Below are 13,480 nucleotides of genomic sequence, written 5' to 3' on the forward strand. Positions count from 1 at the left end.
CCATGTTTAAAACTTTTGTTTAGTTTATGCCCTGGTTTTGCTGAGGTATTTTCTTAGAAGAGATGTAAAGCAAGCAAGTTTTATGAATCTAAAAAAGTCTTTATTTTTCTTTTCCATTTAGTTGAAGATTTGACTGGATGTAGAATTTTGATCTGAAACTAATTTTTCATCAGGAATTTAAAAGCATTGTTCCGTTGTCTGCCTGAAATGGATTCTTTCTTTTTTTTTTTTTTTGAGATGGAGTCTCACTTTTGTCACCCAGGCTCTAGGGCAATAGTGTGATCTCGGCTCACTGCAACTTCTGCCTCCCAGGTTCAAGCGATTCTCCTGCCTCAGCTTCCCGAGTAGCTAGGATTACAGATACGGGTCACCATGCCTGGCTAAGTTTTGTATTTTTAGCAGAGATGGGGTTTCATCATGTTGGCCAGGCTGGTCTTGAACTCCTGACCTCAGGCGATCTGCCCGCCTCGGCCTCCCAAAGTGCTGGGATTCCAGGCATGAGCCATCATGCCCAGCCAAGATTCTGATTCAGCATTCACTCAACAAACATTCCAAGTATGTTCTAGGCACTGACGATATAGGTGCTCCTTGTAAATTCTTCATAAATTAAAAGTATTGTAAGTTGAAAATGCATTTAACACACCTAACCTACTGAACATAGGGATATGGGAGTTAAGAAATTACTTGGGCAGATAGTGAGGGTACGGAAGTCCTCGGTAGGGCTTTTATCCTTAATGAAAAGCAGCCCCAAATTGTTTTTTAACAAAGAGCAGCCTGTAAAGCCGAGCTGCAGATATAAACAAGCAAGCTGGGAGCTTGCACGGGTGAATGCTGGAAGGAGCTAGGGACTATATGTGTTCAAGATGGTGGCTCTGTCTTCCTTTCTCTTTGTCGGCCACCGTACAATGTATTGAAGAGCAGACAAGATAGTGCTGATCAACTGGAGAGTCTATTTACATAATAAGATTAGGGTGGGGCAGCCAGTCTTCCTCACAGGCTATGTAAATGTCATACCTGATGGCACCAATCTATGAGCTCTATATAAATCAGACACCACCTTTTCCAGCCTGCCTATAAAATCTGCTGCAGTCCGCCACCTCCCGTTTTGGACATCTCTCTCTCTCCTTTCTTCTATTAAGTTTTCTACTCCTTAACCTACCCACGTGTGTCCGTGTCCTGAATTCTTTCTCACTGTGAGACAAGGAACCCCAGCATAAATACCCTAGACAATGTAGCTGTTACAGTAGCATAGCCTAGCCTACCTAAAACTTGCTGAGAACACTTGCATTAGCCTACAGTTGGGCAAAATCATCTAACACAAAGCCTAGTTTGTAACAAAGTGTTGAATCTCATATAATTTATTGAATACTGTACTGAATTTGAAAAACAGAATAGTTGTTTGAATACTCAAAGTACAGTTTCTGCTGAATGCATTCTCTCTTTTGCGCCATCTTATGATAAATCTACATCAAATTATTGTTATGTTACGGACGGAAACTGCCTTTGCAAAACTGACAGTAACAGAAATGTGACATGGTTGACTTCATCTTGCTACTGACCTCCAAGCTGTCCTTGGTTATTCCTGGGCATAGGCCAAGCTAACTTTGGGAGGAACTCAATTTATAGTTTAATTTGAAAGCAAAGATTATAATAGTCCCTCCCTAAAACTAACCCCCTCTTTTCTCAGGGACCAAAATCGCCTTTGTAAGACTAATGAAAGGCCACAAGAATAGGATAATGGGAGAAGCCAGAACTCTGCTAAAATGTAGGCATAGTTTCTATAGTCCCTTAATGCCCAGGGGTCATGTGGCCGGAATTCACAAGATCTGTGACTTTCCCAATTGCTCCTATAGGTAACATCACTATTGTAGAACTTAAGATTGGGGTTTTTGTTTGTTTGTTTGTTTTTGTATTTTTAGTAGAGACAGGGTTTCACCATCTTGGCCAGGCTGGTCTCGAACTCCTGATCTTGTGATCCACCCACCTCGGCCTCCCAAAGTGCTGGGATTACAGGCGTGAGCCACCGCGCCCAGCCAAGATTGGGTTTTTTGAGATGTTTTTCAGACTGACCTCACTCGGACTCATGACTCATGACTCAACAGGTCCTGGGGCCCCACCCTGAAGGGGGTGGGTCGCCCCTCCACACCTGTGGGTGTTTCTCATTGGGTGGAACGAGAGACTTGGAAAAGAAAAAGACACAAAGTATAGAGAAAGAAATAAGGGGACCCAGGGGACCAGCGTTCAGCATATGGAGGATCCCTCTGGCTTCTGAGTTCCCTTAGTATGTATTGATTATTTGTCGGTGTTTCTCAGAGAGGGGGATGTGTCATGGTCACAAGACAATAGTGGGGAGAGGGTCAGCAGACAAACATGTGAACAAAGGTCTTTGCATCGTAGACAGGGTAAAGAATCAAGTGCTGTGCTTTAGATATGCATAGACATAAACATCTCAATGCTTTGTTAAGCAGTATTGCTGCCCGCATGTCTCACCTCCAGCCCTAAGGCGGTTTTTCCCTATCTCAGTAGATGGAACGTACAATCGGGTTTTATACCAAGACATTCCATTGCCCAGGGACGGGCAGGAGACAGATGCCTTCCTCTTGTCTCAACTGCAAGAGGCATGCCTTCCTCTTATACTAATCCTCCTCAGCACAGACCCTTTACGGGCGTCGGGCTGGGGGACGGTCAGGTCTTTCCCTTCCCACAAGGCCATATTTCAGACTATCACATGGGGAGAAACCTTGGACAATACCTGGCTTTCCTAGGCAGAGGTCCCTGCGGCCTTCCGCAGTTTTTGTGTCCCTGGGTACTTGAGATTAGGGAGTGGTGATGACTCTTAAGGAGCATGCTGCCTTCAAGCATTTGTTTAACAAAGCACATCTGGCACAACCCTTAATCCATTTAACCCTGAGTTTGACACAGCACATGTTTTAGAGAGCACGGGGTTGGGGGTAAGGTCACAGATTAACAGCATCTCAAGGCAGAAGAATTTTTCTTAATACAGAACAAAATGGAGTCTCTTATGTCTACTTCTTTCTATACAGACATATTAACAATCTGATCTCTCTTGCTTTTCCCCACACCACCCAGAGGCAGACTCAGTGCATGAGGACTGTTTTCCACACCGGTATGATTTCATCCCCAACCAATCAGTGACACTATCCTCCTACCCCCTGACAACCAAATTGTCCATAAAAACCCTTGTTCCGAGCCTACAGGGAGACTGATCTGAGGGATAACTCCAGTTCTCCCACGTGGGCCAGCCTCGCAGCAGTTAAACTCTTTCTCTATTGCAATGCCATGGTCTCAGTGAATTGATTTTTGTCTGTGCAGTGGGGAAGAAGAACTTGTTGGATGGCTCCAGAACCATCTGTATAATGATGAATAAGACAAAGTCCCTACTCTCATGGAGGAGACAGATAATAAAGAAAAGAAAAAAAAATAGGATTTGGTCGTTGTAAGTGCAATGAAGAATTTAAATAGGCTAAAGGGATAGGTGGAGAATGGAAGTTGCATTTTTTCTTTCCCTCCAGATAGGGTCTCACTCTGTCTCCCAGGCTGGAGTGCAGTGGTGCGATCTTGGCTCACTGCAACCTCCACCTCCGGGTTCAGGCAATTCTCCTGTCTTAGCCTCCTAAATAGCTGGTATAGCAGGAAGCTGCCACCACGCCCGGCTAATTTTTGTCTTTTTAGTAGAGAGGGGGTTTTACCATGTTCGCCAGGCTGGTCTTGAACTCCTAACCTCAAGTAATCCACCCACCTTGGCCTCCCAAAGTGCTGGGATTACAGGCATGAGTCACTGTGCCCGACCTGAAAGTTGCTATTTTAGATGTGATGAGCAGCACAACATCTTTCCTGAGGAGGTGACATTTGAGATGTGACTTGAATTGTGAGGAGTAATGTGTCATGCAAAAACACAGGGAAATCATATTGTAGTCAAAGTAATAGCAAAAAAAAAGTCTTTGGAGACTTGAATGTCTGACACATTCAAGAAAGTTCAGAAAGGCATACATACCTGTGTTAGAGTAGGTAGCTAGGGGAACATGAGAAGGGCAGCAGAGGGCATTCCACCCCCACCCCCAACCAGGAATGTCAGGCGACCATCACGTGATGGTCAGGTGGTTGTTACACTGTTTCTCTAAAATCATCATTGGTTGCAGCCAGCACCAGGGAAAGGCCGGCTCCCAATAGATAGAAAACACCTGAAGCTAGTGTCAGCCGCTTCCTGATAAGATCTCAGGAGTTGGGCAAGTGGGCTCAAGCATGGGCCCTAAGGGGCAAAATGTCAGAGTTTAACTAATATATGACCTTCCTCTAGGAATTCTCGACTGGCAAGGGAAAAATGCCTCAAATGAGCACGCGCGCAACTTCAGTAAACACACTGTGAGTGCGGCCACTCCCACATGCTGGCAGGCCACTGCATAAGTGGACAGCCTGCTCCAAGGGAAGGATCAGGAGAGAAGAAATGCAAATCCCAGAACCGTGCCAATATATAAAACCCCACATTAAGGGTTGTACAGTGCACTTGGATTTCTCAAGTCACCCGCTTGGTCCTCTTCCAAGTATACTTTACTTCCTTTCATTCCTCTCTAAAACTTTTTTAAAAACTTTCACTCCTGCTCTAAAAGTTATCTTGGTTTCTTACTCTGCCTTATGCCCCTTGGGTGAATTTTTTCCTCTGAGGAGGGAAGAATAGAGTTGCTGCTGCAGACCCATCAGATTCCCTACTGGTAACAGCTGGAGTGCGGTAAGTAAGGAGGAGAGGGCTGGAAAATGAAGTTGGCTCTGATTCCCATTACTTGAAAATACAGGGTAGGAAAACCCTATCTTCTTAGGTTCAGTGGCTGGGGAGCACCATCTCTCAAGGTGAGAACTGCCTGGCTGAGCCCAGCCAACCCACAGAACTGTATGAGCTATTTTCATCTAGTGTGCTAGGCACCTAGTGAGAGCCCTTTTGCCTCTTTCAACTTTGGAAAAAATTATGATTTATTTTTATTTTTTAAATTAATTTTGTTGTTTTTTTATGTTTTTAGAGATAGGTTCTTACTCTGTCATCCAAGCCAGAGTGCAGTGGCATGATCATGGCTCACTGTAGCCCAGAACTACTGGGCTCAAGTGATTGTCCTGCCTCAGCTTCCCAAGCAGCTGGTACCACAAGCACATGCCACCGTGTGCAGCATGGGAGATATTTTTATATTACCTCCTCGACACTTTCTTCCTTCTACCTTTCTGTTTCATGTCTGCATCTCCCGTCACTTAGATAGGGACCTCACGGTTTGATTCTCCAGACCTTTAATATTTTTTCATATTTTAAATATTTCTTTAATTCTGTTTTTTGAGATATTTTATTAAATTTACCTTCAACCTTCTGTGGATTTTTTTTTTTTTTTAGACAGGGTCTTGCTCTACTGCCCAGGCTGGAGTACAGTGGCATAATCATGGTTTATTGCAGCCTCGACCTCCCGGGCTCACACAATCCTCCCACCAAGAGCAATCCTGTCAAATAGTTGGAACTACAGGTGCATGCCACTAAATTCAGCTAATATTTTTTATTTTTTGTAGAGATGGGGGTCTCGCTGTGTTGGCCAGGCTGGTCTCAAACTCCTAGGCTCAAGTGATCCTCCCGCCTCAGCCTCCCAAAGTGCTGGGATTATAGGTATTAGCCACCAAACACTGCCAGAATTGTAAATATCAGGATATAGGAAAGGTTTTGCTTTCGTTTTCAATTTTGTTTTTGTCTTATGGCACAGGGCCAGGCAGGGCAAAGGGTAGATTCCATTGACACTTATTTTTAATTTTCTGCCCAAGTACGTTCCCACCATTGTTCCTGGTGTTTCAGAGCCTGTCCAGGGTGTGCAGAGTCTTGTTTGGCTGGAGCCCCTTCTACTCGAGTCTAATGCCCCTCTGCCCTAATTCCTCAACTACCAGGCCGTCACCGCTTTCCATTACCCACAACCATGGAAAGAGTGCTCATCAGCTAATGTGCCTTCTCCAGTTTGCCACATTATTACATTATTGTCTAGACATACCTGTTTTTGTTGTTGTTGTTGTTTGTTTGTTTGTTTTTGAGACAGAGTCTCGCTGTGTCACCCAGGCTGGAGTGCAGTGTCGCGATCTCGGCTCACTGCAACCTCTGCCTCCCAGGTTCACTCGATTCTCCTGCCTCAGCCCCCTGAGTAGCTGGGATTACAGGCACCTGCCACCATGCCCAGCTAATTTTTGTATTTTTAGTGGAGATGATTTTGCCATATTGGCCAGGCTGGTTTCAAACTCCTGACCTCAAGTGATCCACCTGTCTCAGCCTCCCAAAGTGCTGGAATTACAGGTATGAGCCACTACACCTCACCTGGACATACTTGTTTTTAAAAATGCCTTTGTTACCATTTTAATGGAGTCTCTTAAAGGAAAGGAGTTGCATTTGTGTGTTCTGTCTTCTTCAGTAAAGACAGGGCTTTTATTTATTTATTTTATGTGTGGAGATAAATGAACCTTAAACACTGTATATTTTTATTTTTATAAATCCACCTGTTTACTGTCATTTCAAACATTACTTTGAATTTATTTTCCCGTCAGAGCTTTTAAATAATCAGGAGCTCTAAGCATTGCCTGGGAAATGTTTTGTTTTCTTTGCACTCTCTGCCATATGCTAGTGATTTTCAGCAAGGTTGTGTTTACGCGTATTCCAACTGGGCAAATATAAAGTAATATGAAATAAAATAATATTAATCAAACCTGACTTTATGAGCAAGTTTTGAAATAGTTCACATCTCCTCAAATTAAAAATAAGTCTTTGCTTTTGCTAATTAATGAATAAATGTTTTGGTCAAGAATCATTTCAAAGCTGAGCAGCTGAGTGAATGATAGAAACTGCACTCACACTGTTGCTGTATGGTGGCACTGTCTCAGCCGGTATACAGAGACGTCTGCAGGTTTTCATCAGGATCATGGGAACTGCACTGTTGTTTACAGACATTGGAACTCTGACTTGTGACTTTGGTGTGATTTAAACCTTTTTATATCTCAAAGCCATTTGCATTAGTCCATTTTCATGCTGCCGGTAAAGACACACCCAGGACTGGGCAATTTACACAGGAAGAAGATTTAATGGACTGACAGTTCCATGTGGCTGGGGAGGCCTCATAATTATGGCAGGAGGCAAGGAGGAGCAAGTCACATCTTACATGGATGGCAGCAGGCAAAGAAAGAGCTTGTGCAGGGAAACTCCCCTTATGAAATCATCAGATCTCATGAGACTTATTCACTATCATGAGAACAACATGGGAAAGACCTGCCCCCATGATTCAATTACCTCCCACCGGATCCTTCCTACAATAAGTGGGAATTTAAGATGAGATTCAGGTGGGGACACAGCCAAACTGTATCACCATTTCGCCCAAGTTTTATGTGTTGGTACTAGTGGGAGGACTAAAAAACTGTTCCCAGATCAATAAACTGGGAACAAAAGTGAGAAGTGGTAGAAAGCTGTGAAGAAGGCCCAGAACAGCCCACCCTGATATGCCAGGCTGTTCATTTGGAAGAAAGTAGTTTGTACACAAGAGAGGTGATGCTAAGAAAGTGAAAAACCTCAAGGTTTTAAGAGCCGAAAAAGTGCTAATGTGAAAACACGCCACATGGGTTTAGGTAGGGGCCCCTTTTATGCTTTTTCCGACAGGAAAATTTGACTTAAGTTATTTGAGTGCAGAATTACACAAGAACTTCAAGAAAAGTTATAAAATGTAATTGCCCAGAACAACTCAATTCTAGAATAGGGATTTTCCATTTTTGGAGGGCTTTTATGTACATCATCATGATTAAGTCATGCTGGGCCTATGAAGAAGGTGGAGTGTGGGATCATTCTCTTTTTCTGCCTGATGAAATGGAAGTGCTTAGTGCTTGGGCAATTGATCCAAGTCACTGCTAGAAAATAGGTGAATTGGTCGGGCATGGTGGCTCACGCCTATAATCCTAGCACTTTAGGAGGCCAAGGAGGGTGGATTGCCTGAGCTCAGGAATTTGAGACCAGCCTGGGCAACACAGTGAAACCCCGTCTCTATTAAAATACAAAAAATTAGCCAGGCATGGCAGCAGGCACCTGTAGTCCTAGCTACTCCGGAGGCTGAGGCAGGAGAATTGCTAGAACCCAGGAGGCAGAGGTTGCAGTGAGCCAAGATCGTGCCACTGCACTCCAGCCTGGGTGACAGGCGAGACTCTGTCTCTGGAAAAAAAAAAAAAAAAAGAAAGAAAGAAAATAGCTGAATCAAGACCTTAGTATCCAGCCTTCAGAACCCTCATTCAAAACTCTCTGGGGAGCTAGGCATGGTAGCTCACACCTGTGATCCCAGCACTTTGGGAGGCCAAGGCAGGAGGATCCCTTGAGCCAGGAGTTCAAGAACAGACTGGGCAATGTCGCAAGACCCCTGCCTCTACAACAAACAAACAAAACAAAACTCTCTGGGAGGTCCTTTGGCATTACAGCATTTTAGTTATTATAAAACTCTGTCTTCTTAAGGAAGACAACTCAACTAACTTTTAAATGTGTGAAAAAAAGGAGTTGTAGTCACTTGAATTTGCACTCTGAATACTAGAATAATTTTGAAAATTAAAAATTTCTGATGAAAATTAGATTACCTTTTAAATTTTCTCTGAAAAATTATACATTCACATGAGATAAAATCCTTAGACTAGAAAAGAAATATGAGAGGGAACAGTCTTCCCCTTTCCCTGCTCCCGAGTCCACCCACTGTCACTAGTTTCTTATGTGAGTTTCCAGAAAGAATTATTTATATATTATAATGTAGCACATTGTATGGTTAGGTTTAGATCATTGCCTTTATAATGTAGTATACACACATAAATGTATACCCTCCTTTCGGGGTTTTTTTTGTTTGTTTGTTTTTTGTTTTTTTGGTTTGTTTGTTTTGGAGACAGGTTCTCAATTTGTCACCCAGGCTACAGTGCAGTGACACCATCACAGCTCACTGCAGCCTCAACCGCCCTGGCTCAAGCGATACTCCTACCTCAGTATCCGAAGTATGTGGGACTACAGGCGTGCACCACCATGCCTGCCTAATTTTTTTTGTTGTACTTTTAGTAGAGACAAGGTCCCTCTGTGTTGCCCAGGCTGTTCTCAAACTCCTGAGCTCAAGTGATTTGCCCACTTTGGCCTCCCCAAGTGCTGAGATTATATAGGTGTAAGCCACCACACCCAGCCCCTTTCTTTTTTCTTTACATAAACAATAGTATATCATACACACTGTTCTGTATCTTAATATTTTTCACTTGATGTATCTTGGAGAGTTTTCAGTGATGGTATATAAAGAGCTCCTCACCCTTTCTCCACCCACTTCGTTTCCCATTGTATGATTGCATCTTTAATTCCCTGGCTACTGATGAAACTGTAGGTGGCATGCTGTTTAGAACTCGCCTAACTAACTGCTCATTCTCGCTTTCTAAAGGAAGCATATTGACATGTTTGAAAAGGACTGCTTGATACTATGTCTGTTGAGGCTGGTGATGACCTGTCCCTATTTACTAGAAGCACTGCTAATTTTATGCCTTGTTTTTTTCTTCTTTTATGGTTGCTTTGTTTTGAAAAGTGGCTTCTCCCAGCCAAAATATAAGTCAAGTAAATCAAATTGCAGCCCAAGGTAGTTGACACTGGCTTCGCATCCTAAATAAATGTGTAGTGAGAAGCACAGAGAGCTGGAGGCTGGCGGCACCTGCAGGCTCCCTGCTCCTTGTTACCCTCTCCCTCTGGGCTGCAGAGCCTTCTGGAAAGCTGCTGCCTGGCCTGGGTCAGATTGCTTACACGCCGCTGCCTCCCAGGCCAGCATTCTCAACCTTAAGCCAATGCACATTTATAGAACAATTCCATGTGATCCTGGGGAAGACAGACTGCGGGTGGAGGCAGTGCTGAAAAGGAGCCTCCGGAAGAGAGGGCCTTCTCCCGCTTCTCTCCTCCTCCTCTCCATGCTGGGGGGACACTGGGTGAGTGAGTCTCAGACTGAGGGCTTCTTCCTTTGAGCAACCTGTGGCTTTAAACCGGTTTGACTACTGGGATTAGAGGGATAAAAGCATTGCTTGCTTGCTTTCCTTATAAAGTGAAATTAAAGGCACATCTGTGCCTCTCCACTCCTTGTTTCTTAAGCCAAATGAACTGTACTTTTTCTAATACGTCACTGGTTACTTTTGATAGACTATGGCCCCATTAATCTAGACCTTGGTCTCTTCATTTGTGAAATAAGGAGTTGGGCTAGATGATTACTGGAATTTCTTCTGGCCTCTATTGTGATTCTGCCCATCACAAATTTTAGTTTCAAATGTTTGTGATTCTTCAGAATGATGACTTCAGAGAGAACCCCTAAGGCCCTGAGGGTTTGTAGAACTTTGTGGGAGAAAGTCATTTGAAAGCTTGTATTGTGTTGACCTTGACATGTTTGCACAGGTATTTCTCTAGACTCTCACAAGTGCCTTTCCAGGCCTGTTTCTGATGTTGTGTCTGCCAACTTGAGCCGCCGTGTGATCTTGACAAACGCTGTGTTTCTGAGTTTGACTTGGTGTCAGTTATAACTGAATCATCAGGTTAAAGCCAAAGTTAGGCAGAATTCTAAGCCTCATGAGAGAATCCTACAGTTCAGTTAAACACAGAAGTGTGTGTGTATGTACTGTTTCATACCCTGTTCCATAAAACAGAAACGCCCCGACCAAAATCCTTTATCCCACTGACACCACTTATAATCTATTGTGTAATATCTGCGTATGTGTGTATACAGGGGGCAAAACTCCTCCCAGTTCTAGTGGCATGGTGAGTGTATTAGTCTGTTTTGCATTGCTGTAAAGGAACACCTGAGACTGAGTAGTTTATAAAGAAAAGAGATAGTTGGCTCATGGTTCTGCAGGCTGTACAGGCTTGGCACTAGCACCCACTTGGCATCTGCTGCCGTCTCGGGAAGCTTTTACTCATGGTGGAAGGCCAAGAGGGAAGAGGCATGTCACATGGCAAGAGACAGAGCAAGAGAGATGCTAGGCTCTTTTCTTTTTTTTTTGTTTTGAGACAGAGTCTCGCTCTGTCACCAGGCTGGAGTGCAGTGGCGCAATCTCAGCTCACTGCAACCTCCGCCCCCCGGGTTCAAGTGATTCTCCTGCCTCAGCCTCCTGAGTAGCTGAGACTACAGGTGCGTGCCACCATACCCAGCTAATTTTTGTATTTTTAGTAAAGACGGGGTTTCACCGTGCTGGTCAGGCTGGTCTCAAACTCCTGACCTCGTGATCTGCCCGTCTTGGCCTCCCAAAGTGTTGGGATTACAGGCATGAGCCACTGCACCTGGCCACCGGGCCCTTTTCATTTTTTATTTTTTATTTGAGATAGGATCTTGCTCTGTTGCCCAAGCTGGAGTGCAGTGGTCCAGTGTAGCCTCGACTTCCTGGGCTCAAGCGCTCCTCCCACCTCAGTCCCCCGAGTAGCTGGGACCACAGGCACGCACCACCACACCTGGCTATTTTTCTTATTTTTTGTGGAGAGACCGGGTCTTGCTGTGTTGCTCAGGCTGGTGTTGAACTCCTGAGCTCAAGCGATCATCCTGCCTCAACCTTCCAAAGTGCTGGGATTACAGAAGAGAACTACCTCACCTGGCCTCCAGGCCCTTTTAAACAACCAGCTGTCATGTGAACTAATAGAGTGAGAAGCCACTCCTTACTAGAAGGAAGGCACCAAACCATTCATGAGGGATCCGCCCCCATGACCTCCCACCAGGCCCCACTTCCAATGCTGGGGATCACATTTCAAAATGAGATTTAGAGGAGACAAACCTCCAAACTCTATCAGTGAGAGAGAAGAGGAATGAAACAGAGGGAAAAATACAAGATTCATTTCTTCATTTCATTCAGCAAAAACTTATTAAGTGATGCTAAGCAGGCAGTCACCATGAGGTGTAGAATGACCACGGTGGTCCCAGGCCACATGACTGAGAGAACAAGGTCCTCTAAATCTGATGAGCAAGGCAAGAGAGGGATTGGCTTGAGGGAAAGATGTTAAGTGGACATTTCAAGAGTCTGAATCATCTAAGTAGAGACATTGATGGGAGATTTAAAAATGCAGTTGGTGCAGGAGTGAGACGTCAGGGCAGGTGTTTTAGGTTTAGAACCTTTTCCCTGGACTCAGTAGAGAAAGCCATGAGAATCAATGGACTCTCCAAGGAGAAGACCAGGCTAGAACACCAAATCCCGAAGCTCCTGGTTGGCTTTACTGAGAGGATGGGAGGAGGAACTGAAGAAGGAGAAAGAGAGTGGGATTTTGCAGCACCTCGTTAGAAAAGCGTTAGGTGGAAAGAGGCTGGAGGAGGGAGTTCAGGGGATAGTCTCAGATGCTGCAGAGAGGCTGAAAGAGGATGAGGACAGAGACGAGGCCAGTATCTGGGCATCACGGGCAGCTTTTGAGTGTGCTTTCAATCAGGGCACATTTGGTTGCAAGAAACAGAAACCCACCCGAAAAGGAGCATTTGTTGAGCAGACATAGTTCTGGGCTGCAGCAGCTTCTCACCCCTGCTTCTCAGCAACCACTGGCTTCATTCTGGTCTGAGGGTGGACGGGTCTCCTCTGCTGGGATCCTACCCCTTCCTCTCCCTAAGTCCAGCATGCACAGACTCTGAGCTTCTCTACCACTGGTCCTGGCCCCCATTCCTCATTGCCTGGTGATGAGTGGCCTCCTTTGATGGTCTTCCTTATCAAATATCTAGAGAGAAAATCTGATTGTCCCCACATAAGCCAGAATCTACCCTTAGTCCAGTTAGCAGGGTCTAAGAGGTGGGTTGATATGGTGGGCCAGGACCACTCAGACAGGAGGGAGATGGGGGGTGTTGGGAGGGGTAAGGAATGAACGGTTTTCAGAGAAAAGAACAAAGGCAGGCCCTCCAAAGTGGCTGCTCAAGTGTGTGCTGTCATGGGAGCAGAGAAATGAATGCTGAGGGTGATGACAGTGTTTCTAACTGCATGCAAGGGCACGTACTTCACGGCCAGGGACATGCTGGGGTAGGGGACAGCTCTGCTGGCTAATAGAGAAGAGGGAGAGCCAGGTGAAATACAGTTGTGTACCCTTGGAGCACTGGCCAGTAGAAAACCAAACTCACTCTGATGCGATACTCATCCAATGATCTGAATCCCAAGGAGGCCACAAGCCTAGAGGAGATTTGTCCATCTCAGCACAAGAGGTCCCATCCCACCCCCAAAGGCAGGCATGAAGACCAAGACTTCAGGTGGTGGCAGCAAGGGAGTAGCCAGACACTGCTCAAGAAACTGACAAGGAAGACTCCTCAGCCGGGCACGGTGGCTCATGCCTGTAACCCTAGCACTTTGGGAGGCTGAGGCGGGTGGATCACAAGGTCAGGAGTTTGAGACCATCCTGGCCAATATGGTGAAACCCGTCTCTACTAAAAATACACAAAAACTTAGCTGGGCGTGGTGGTGGGCACCTGTAGTCCCAGCT

At 45.1% G+C, this 13,480-nt stretch overlaps 1 protein-coding gene across 1 annotated transcript in view; it reads left to right on the forward strand.

The window, feature by feature from the left end:
• Window positions 1-9,927: 9,927 nt before the first annotated feature.
• Window positions 9,928-13,480, forward strand: part of TACC2 (transforming acidic coiled-coil containing protein 2) — a 256,831-nt gene continuing 253,278 nt past the window's right edge. The window contains exon 1 of the mRNA XM_054503818.2: window positions 9,928-9,987. The gene's annotated coding sequence lies outside the window, so the exon portion shown is untranslated. The remainder of the gene's footprint in view (window positions 9,988-13,480) is intronic.

Source organism: Pongo pygmaeus, chromosome 8 (assembly GCF_028885625.2).
Source record: "Pongo pygmaeus isolate AG05252 chromosome 8, NHGRI_mPonPyg2-v2.0_pri, whole genome shotgun sequence".
Taxonomy (NCBI): Eukaryota; Metazoa; Chordata; class Mammalia; order Primates; family Hominidae; genus Pongo; species Pongo pygmaeus.